The sequence below is a fragment of the Nicotiana attenuata genome, unplaced genomic scaffold (assembly GCF_001879085.1).
Source record: "Nicotiana attenuata strain UT unplaced genomic scaffold, NIATTr2, whole genome shotgun sequence".
Taxonomy (NCBI): domain Eukaryota; kingdom Viridiplantae; phylum Streptophyta; class Magnoliopsida; order Solanales; family Solanaceae; genus Nicotiana; species Nicotiana attenuata.
In genome coordinates, this window is record NW_017670685.1 from 338,039 (window position 1) to 347,657 (window position 9,619).

Genomic DNA, 9,619 nt, shown 5'->3' on the forward strand with positions numbered 1-9,619 from the left:
CTCGGGCTGAACTGGGGTTACAGGTGTGTTACACCCCATATTTTCATATGTGAAAATATGCCATAAATAAATTAATGTAAGCTCGGAAATGAGATGTTATATTTCGCATTTTCGAAAGTTAAAGTTTCGTCGTAAGTTAATCGATATAAGTTCGGAATGAGATTATTTTGAGATTTTAAGCATTATGTTATTTCAAACAAGTGATGAGTAAATTCGTGAAGGAGAAAAGGTAAGCAAATCGAAGAAAATGAGTTTCGTCGAAGTTTGGCAATTTGGGGATAAAATACATCCAAGCTATAATACCCCGTATTTATGGACTAGTGTCATATAAGGTACCACATGACCATTATAGTAATGTGTATAAAGTGTGTTAAAAGTGAGTAGTATTTTAACTAATTTGAGATAATTTTTTATTATGTGGACAATCGGTTAATTATTGATTAGTGGGAGATTAACAAATTAACAAATCAAGTGGACAATTTGGTGGATAAGGTTGTGACGTGGCAGCCACTATTCAACTTAATGACTCTTAAATTGAATTGCAAGGTGTCACATTTTAAGTGATATTAGTGGCTAAAGTAAGCTTATTGGATGGGGCCCACATCAATACTAACAAAAGTTATCTCTAACATAAAAGAGATGCATATTAACGTGAGATCTTCATAAGTATCTTCAACAAGATTCTCATAGTATCTTCAACAAGATTAGCAATTCAACAAGATTTCATAACATCTTAAGCAACGTGAGATTTGCAATTTTAAGGGAGTATGGTGCAATCTTTCTCAAGAATATCATACGGATTTTCTCCTACTTCGATCTGCCGTTACATGTTATCGCAATCAACGGAGGTTAAAGGGATTGTCAGGAGAATTGGTTCAGGTATGGTAAGGCTATCCCTTCTTTCTTTTGGCATGATCTATACGACACAAACAAAATGAGCAAATGCACAATTTCCATAAATGACTCTATTCATAGAAATACAAGAGATGCTTGTGTTCTTGATTCCCCATGTGTCAGATTATTCTATCATCTGTTCATGGGTCTCAGAAAATACGTAAGTTGATAAAGGTTATTTCATGATATTAATCAGAGGCATAATGGTCCTATGACACTCTAAAAGATTTTATTGACGTACTTCTCATGCATTGCATTCATTTACACATGTGCATTGACCCATAACCAGATGGCGCTATATACTCCTATATATATATATATATATATATATATATATATATATATATATATATATATATATATATATATATATATATATATATATATATATATATATATATATATATATGTAGAGAGAGAGAGAGAGAGAGAGAGAGAGATATGCGTATATGCGTACATATATGTATGTATGTATGTATGTATATGTGATGGGAAAAGGTTACGGCGTTATATACGCACCACCACTTGATCAGCTGGTATACGTTGATAATTTTTCCCACAGTGGCTAAGATGATATGATGGGATGCCCTCAGAGGCTTGATGATGTTATGAACACATGTACCTATGCACGACATGACATTCATACGTATATGCATGACACAATAAGTATTACATGATTTATAGAGTTATCCAGACTTACGTGTCGAGTCTTTTATTCCATGTTTGTCTCATGTTTATTGTCTATTATTTACTGACTTTCATTCCTTACATACTCGGTACATTATTTGTACTGACATCCCTTTTGCCTGGGGACACTGCGTTTCATGCCCGCTCCCGATAGATAGGTCGAGAGTCCTCCAAGTAGGCTATCAGCTGCGGAAGATGTTGGTGTGCTCCATTTGCTCCGGAGTTGGTTGTTTGGTCAGTATGATTTAGACGTGTATTGTTTGGTATGGCGGGGCCCTGTCCCGACCTTTATGATAAGTATGTACTCTTAGAGTCTTGTAGACAGATGTCATGTATACGGATACTTGTATGCCCTTGTCGGCCTATATGTTAAGTATATAATGGATCACATTGGCCTTATAGGCCCGTATATCACATCTATGAGTTTCTATATCAAGTTCGGTCGTTCTATGTCGGATATTCCCTCATATTTACTCTGGTTATCTCATGACGCCCCTTCTGGCCCACTTACCTATGATGATGTAATAAGAAAGATATGTTATGTTGATACTCAATTGAGTAAGGTACCGGGTACCCGTCGCGGCCCATCAGTTTGGGTCGTGACAAAAGTGGTATCAGAGCAATTCTATCCTAGGGAGTCTATAAGTCGTGTCTAGTAGAGTCTTGTTTATGGGTGTGTCGTGCACCACACTTATAAGTAGGAGGCCACAGAGCATTTAGGACTGTTACTCTTTCTTTTTACTCTAGATCGTGTGGTAGAGCTCAGTTATAAGAACTCAATTTCCTAAACTCTATCTTATTCATAATAAGACGATCCCTACATCCCAAAAGACGGTTGGTAAGAGATATAGCTGTGGAATAGTTGAGTCTGAGGAACTCAATTTTTGCATCATGCTTATGATGGATAAATATGAGGTATTCAGCAGATCATGTGTATACTAAGATGTGTAAGCTTCTTGATAACGATCCCTAAGGCAAGAATGCCTATCCACTCTTACGGTAAAAAGGAATAAGTGAATTGGGAGGTAGACACAAGTTTCATCAAGTAAAAGAAGCAAGGTGAAAAAGGGTACGAGGTACCTAGTTAGTAGAGATGAACATTATCCACAATTCAAGCAGAGAAATATAAGCATTTTGAGTTACCTTCAATTGTAACATAGGTATGAACAATTGGCCACATCCATCTCATTTATGCCCTATGGAAGCTAATAGAAGTAGTATAAGAGAAGGACATATATCAGGATCCGGCTGGGGTTAGAGTGACCCAAAATGGTGGATGGACTGTTTGTGTTAGTCTGCATTTCCGAAGGATATTGCAAATGTGCTAATAGATCTCCTTGTGAGACACCAAGATGGTGCACTCTAAAATAGTACAGCTAGATATGAGTACTACAAAGATATGCACTGGAAGCCTAGAAAGGATAAATATTACCTTAGTGTGGCTCCCGTCCCTAGTAGAGAAAGAATATTAGGAAATTCAAAGAGCCAATGGATGGAGCAAGGGGAGCTAAAAGCAAAAGAATGTCTTGTTCAAGTTTTTAGAATAATGTGATAGACATAGAAGTTAGCGGGAAGTGAGAAGAGAGTTAATGGAGCATTATGAGTAAGATGTAATACATGGATGACAACGGTAGATAAAAAAGATGACAGTATTACGGAGTCTATTGTCAAGTGAAGGAAAATACGAGAGGTGACAGGCCTTGATACAATAAAAGGGTATAGGCCATAAAGTCACACCCTCATTTCGAAAAATAAGTTCGTGACTCTAACGTGATTATCGGAAGGAAAAGTTAGACCTCAGAATAATAGAAGTCAGTATGGGCTGGTGAACAAGATAAACTAAACATAAATTAGGGGCTGAGTAATTTGATAGTGGTCGACATCATGAGAATTTCATATTTCATTCCAGCAATTATAGAATGGACAACAAAAGAAAATTCATGAGAAATTCAGAGAATGGTCACTCAGGAAGATGCTTCCTAAAGCAAGCAATGTGAGCAAAGTTAAGCTTAAGAGACTGTATGTGCCAGTTATAGTAATTGTCATCCTTGCGAGTAAGGAATTTCGTTATCCTTAGTACAGAAGGATTACCTCAAGGCGAGTAAGGGTCATCGATGATGTGAAAAGATGTCAAGAATGAAGAGGTAAAACATCTATACGTAGATCATCGTAGCGCTAAATGTAAGTACTCTCCTAAAGGGGGGAATATGGAGTGATGTGGCATTAAGTCAGAATTAAGTGGTTCTAGTGACTATGGAATGGTAAAGGAACAATGCAATAAAAATAAAAAAGGAATGAGATTGCACTTATCCAAATCACACAGATATGCTACGATTCCAAAATATTATGCAAGCACGACGTCAAGAAAAGAAAGTAAGGGTTCCTGCTAGGAATGTTATTAATAAATAAGGAGTCAGTCCAAGAGGTAAGTTAGACAAAGGAAATAACCCAAGAAAGATTACGTGGAATATTGATATGAGAATGGGCCAACGAGTAGTTGGCAGTTGATTCAGGAAGAACCTAGTTATGGCTAGACAGGAGGTTGTAGACGAATCAGCAGATCGTGCAAGATAAACATAGTAAAACCCAACATAGTGAATTCAGCCTCGTAGTAATGCCATTGTACTACTTGAGATATATTCAGATAGGAGTCGGGATAGTTAAGGTACCGTGAATGTTACGGGAATAAAAGAGAGTGCCACTGGGAAGAAAGTCAAAATATCAGTTCATAAGCAACCCGACAAACACAAGGGCATGGAGGTAAGTAACTACGGATAATTATAGGCAAGGAAGGACATCAAAAGGTCCGTAATAAGCTCAAAGCTTTACAAGAGTCAGAGGGTCCTCCCTAAGTACTACAATAAAGGACTAGCTGAGGAAGTAAGGAAAAAGGCTTCAACCTAAGATCAGTGACCCAAAGAGGGAATGGTCTTATAATAACAAGTCTCACAACAACGTTGTATGCACTCCCTAAGAAAGTGGCACCTACCGTGGCTAATGGAGGGGAAGTAAAAAGTCAGAAGTGATATTCAAGATCATTTGAGTTGTATAAAATTCCAATAAGTATGGTCACTAAGATAAGTTAAGTATGCACACAACAAGTGGCAGAACGACCAGGAAAAACAATTGCTTGCGTTTAAAGAAAGTTGAGAATGAACGAAAAAATTATTCAATCAATGATCCAGAGTTGGTTACATTATGGATGCACTTACGAGTTTGGAGTATTATCCATGCAGCATATATGTTGACAATCATACAACCGTAGAAGGTTTCGGTAAAATTTAGAAGGAAGATGTCACAACCCAAACCTATGGGCCGCAACGGGCACCCAGTACCTTACTTAACTGAGTACCAACATAACATATCTTTCTTATTGTACTTTCATTGGCAAATGGGCCAAACGGGTCATCATGGGATAACCAGAATAAACATAGAGGAATACTCAATATAGGACGACCCAACCTGATATAAAAACTTATATATGTGATATACGGGCCTATAAGCCCAACATGATCATTTGTAAACTCAAAACCTAGGCCGGCAAGGCCATACAAGCATTCGTATACATGACATCTGTCTACAAGCCTCTAAGAGTACACACTTAACCTAAAGGTCGGGACAGGGCCCCACCATACCAAACAATACGCGTCTAAATCATACTGACCAAACAAGCAACTCCAGGGCAAATGGAGCGCACCAACATCTTCCGCGGAGCTGATAGCCTACTTGGAGGACTCTCGACCTATCTATCGGGATCTGCGGGCATGAAACACAGTATCCCCAGGAAAAATGGACGTCAGTACGAATAATGTACCGAGTATGTAAGGCACTTAAATAAGTACATAAAAGACATGGAAGAAATATAAAGTAAATGACTCAACCTGTAAGTCTGGATAACTCTTGTAAATCGTGAAATACTTATAGTGTCATGCATATGCGTATGAATGTCATGTCGTGCATATGTACATGTATTCATAAAATCATCAAGCCTTTGAGGACATCTCATTATATTATCTCGGCCACTGTGGCAAAATCATCAACGTATACCAGCTGATCAGGTGGTGGTGCGTATATAATGTCGTAACCTTTTGCCAAATCCCATAAACATATATATATATATATGCTTATACAACGCCATCTGATCATGGGTCAATGTGCATGTATAAATGCACGAAATGCATATGAAATACGTTAATAAAATCTATTGGTACGTCATAAGACCATTATGCCTCTGATTAATATCACGAAGTAAACTTTATCAACTTACGTATTTTCTGAGACCCATGAACAGATGATAGAATAATATGACACATGGGGAATCAAGAACATAAGCATCTTATATACATTAACCAATTCCTGACTTGGCTATTTTATATACATTAACCAATTCTTATATGTATACAAGCAACAACTGATGATTGTGATCATATCTTTTCTAGTGTACATAAATCCTTAATACTATATTAACTCTTTTTATCTCAAATTTTAAATTAGCTTTTATTTCCTACACTCTTATTATCTTCAAATATGAGGTGGTGAATTTTGGGTTTGCAAAATAGGGTCGAGTACGCCAGGGAAGTTACTGTTAAAGGAGTAATTACTAGAAAATGAATAGTCAAAGATGGGATGCTCCTGTCTGAAAGCTATATATGGATTTATGATTATCCTAACTCATCTGTGGAATATGTAGGTCCAATATTTATATGAATAGAGTCATGTATGAAAATTGTGCATTTGCTTGTTTCGTTTGTGTCGTATAGATTATGCCAAAAGAAAGAAGGGATAGCCTTAACATACCTGGAGTAGGGAAAAATCCGTATGATATTCCTGAAAAAGGTTGCACCGTACTCCTTTAGAACCGCAAAATTTTACGTTGCTAAGGTGCTAATAATTCTCGCTGGAATTGATTTGGTCGCAAGAAATTTTGTTGGATTGAGTTTTAGCGTCTGTTTTTGAAATGGTTTGAATTAGAAAGAATGGTATATGATTTTCTTACTTTATTATTCTCTGTCCAAATAAAATGAAACCAAGATTTGTAATAAGTCTTACACGTAAGTAGACTTGTAATGAGTCTTACTTTAGGTGGCCACCTAAGACAATATGACTAAGAGTCATATGTCTTAGTAGTCGCTTGCTGCCACGTGGGGTGGGAGGTTATTAATCTTATCTTATAACTCATTAATTAATTAGATAATGTCCAGTTACCCGATAATTAACCAATCACCCACATAATTAAGAATTATCTCAAATTACTTAAAATACTACCCAGTTTTAATATACCTTGTATACCTTACCATCGTGGTAATGTAGTACCTTGTAGCACTAGTCCATAAATACCGGGTATTATAGCTCGGACCGTATTTTATCCCAAATTGCTAAGCTTCGACGAAACTCATTTTCTTCGATTTGCTTACCTTCTCACCTTCACGAATTTACTTATTCCTTGTTTGAAATAACATAATACTTGTAACCTCAAAACAATCTCATTACCGAGCTTGCATCATTTCACTTATGGCATACTTTCATGTACGAAAACATGGGGTGTAACATCATTCCCCCCTTTGGAACATTCATCCTCGAATGTTGACTGATGCACTTATCATTTTCATAACTTATGTCTTCCGAATACTTTAGTACTCTCCTTGCCATCTAGGCAACCGTTCTGTGAATAATTCCAAAGTCTATGGTATTCCCCCCTTTAGTCCTCTTTCTCATACCACGACTTGTGGTCGAAATCTTTCTAATCTCGTAACTGTTGCTACCTCCTGTCATGCAACCTGTATGGCTCTGACTTTGTAAGTGCGCCTATGCGACTCTTCTCTCCTTTTCCCTCCAGCTTTTTAGCCAACCTCTAGGCCTCACTTTGTAAACATATACATAGCTTGACAAGATGTCCCTCAGGGCATCTATAGGTATACTTGAAGTTCTTTGCTCTGTACTTTTTTTTTTTTGGAACTTACGAATATTGCTATATCTTATTTCATAGATCCGCTTATCTATTCTTATGACTTTAGTGTATCTAGGTAGGTCATACTATGCCATAACTCTTACTTTGATTTATCGTTACTGAGATCTGCTGCCGAACTCCAGGTTACTTTCGTTACTTATTTCATATTTATAAATCTAAGTCCTTTAATACTTCCTCATTACTTGTCCATATTAAGAATGACGGCCTAATCTCACCTCATACTTTGTGACTTGTGTCTATCCATTGTTGATTTACCTCAATATTGATCTACAATATACCACTGATAACTTGAAACCTTTTACGTAATCACTAGGGCTCATGTTGCATCGTGGAACATTTGAAGTGATTTTTCTGATCCAGTTGGGGTGATACGATACTATACTTCCATAACCGTATTTCATAGCATCCCAATGTGATTCACTTACGTGGGTATTTTAGTCCTGTACAATTCTTGAAATCCCTTTATTTATCACAATTGCACCCTCACTCTATTACCAGGGTAGCATTCCATCTCTTCTGAATGCTACTAGTCTTAGACTCCTTTGAGTTCATTCGGCTATACTGAGCTTTCTACAACTTAGAGAAATCATCAGGTCTCTTGTTTACAATGGCTTAATCCTGAGGACTTATCCATTCTCGTCACCTTCTCACTTGCCCTTTCTTATCCTTACTCTTGTCTTCCTAAAACCTTGTCGCTTTTCCATACTTTAGCTTGCGATCTATACATATCTATTTATACTACCCGCAACCTTCCTTCAACTTGTTTGCACCTCTTAACACAATCTCGTGAGAGCTTCATACTAACTTCTTATGAGGTTGAGACACTTCTAACTATCTTTATCGTAGATCCATTATAGAATATGGCTACTGTACTATCTATTAAGAGCGATTCTACAATGTTCTCAATCATGATGTCTGTAACTTTCTGGGTCCAACAAGAAGACTCCTAATTTACTTAGTTGATGTAATTCTTTAGTTTCCTCTTCCTTTTGATTAGCCTTTATGTAGGCTTAAGCTATCTTCCGATCTCTGGCTCATGGCATGTAGTTATTACTTTAGCCTTTTATGGACGCTATGGAAAACCATGATATAATCTTCTAATGATTCAATCCCTTGTCTATGACCTGGACCCAATTCCTTCTTTTAATTTATACCAGAGTCTTCTTCGGCTGATAATTAATCGAATAGTTCCTTTTGTTCCATTTCAGCTTTCTTCAAACGTAAGCAATTGCTTCTCATGGTCTTTTTGCCCCCTTTTGCGTGCATACTTAGCTTATCCGAGTTCTTACGCATGCCGTAGTTTTTGTGCAACTCATATGGTATCGAATATTATTTTTGGTTTTACTCCCCGTTCATTAGCCATGGTAGGTGCAACTTTCTTTTGGAGTGCATACAATTTTGTAGTTAGACTGTTATTACACAACCATTTCCTCTTTAGGTCACTGTGCTTTGGTTGAAGCCTTCTTCCTTATTTCCTCAACTATTCTTTCATTGTAGTACTTTGGGGGGGGGGGGGGGAACCTTTGACTCTTGTAAGGTTGCAAGCTTATCACATCGTATGCCTGACGGAATGTTTGATGTTCTTCCTCGCCTATAATTACCCGTAGTTACTTATATACACGCCCTTGTGCTTGTATGGTTACTTCTGAACTAATATTTTGACTGTCTTCACAGTGGCATTCTTTTTAAATTCCCTAACACTCATATGGTACCTTTTTAACTTCCCCAACTCCTATATGGATATATTTGAAGGATCACAATGTCATAACTACGAGGCTGAATTCCGCATATTGGGGTTCCCTATGTTTATCTTGCACGATCTGTTGATTTGTCTGTATCCTCTTGTCTAGCCATAGTTAGGCTCTTCCTGAATCAACTACTAACTACTTGTTGGCCCATTCCCGTATCAATATTCTGCGTATTCTTTCTTGGGTCATTTCCTTTGTCTTAACTTACTTCTCGCACTGGCTCCTTATTAATCAATAACATCTCGGGTAGGAACCCTCACTTCCTCTCCTTGACGTCATGTTTGCATAATGCTCTGGTATCGTATCGTATCTGCAGGCTTTG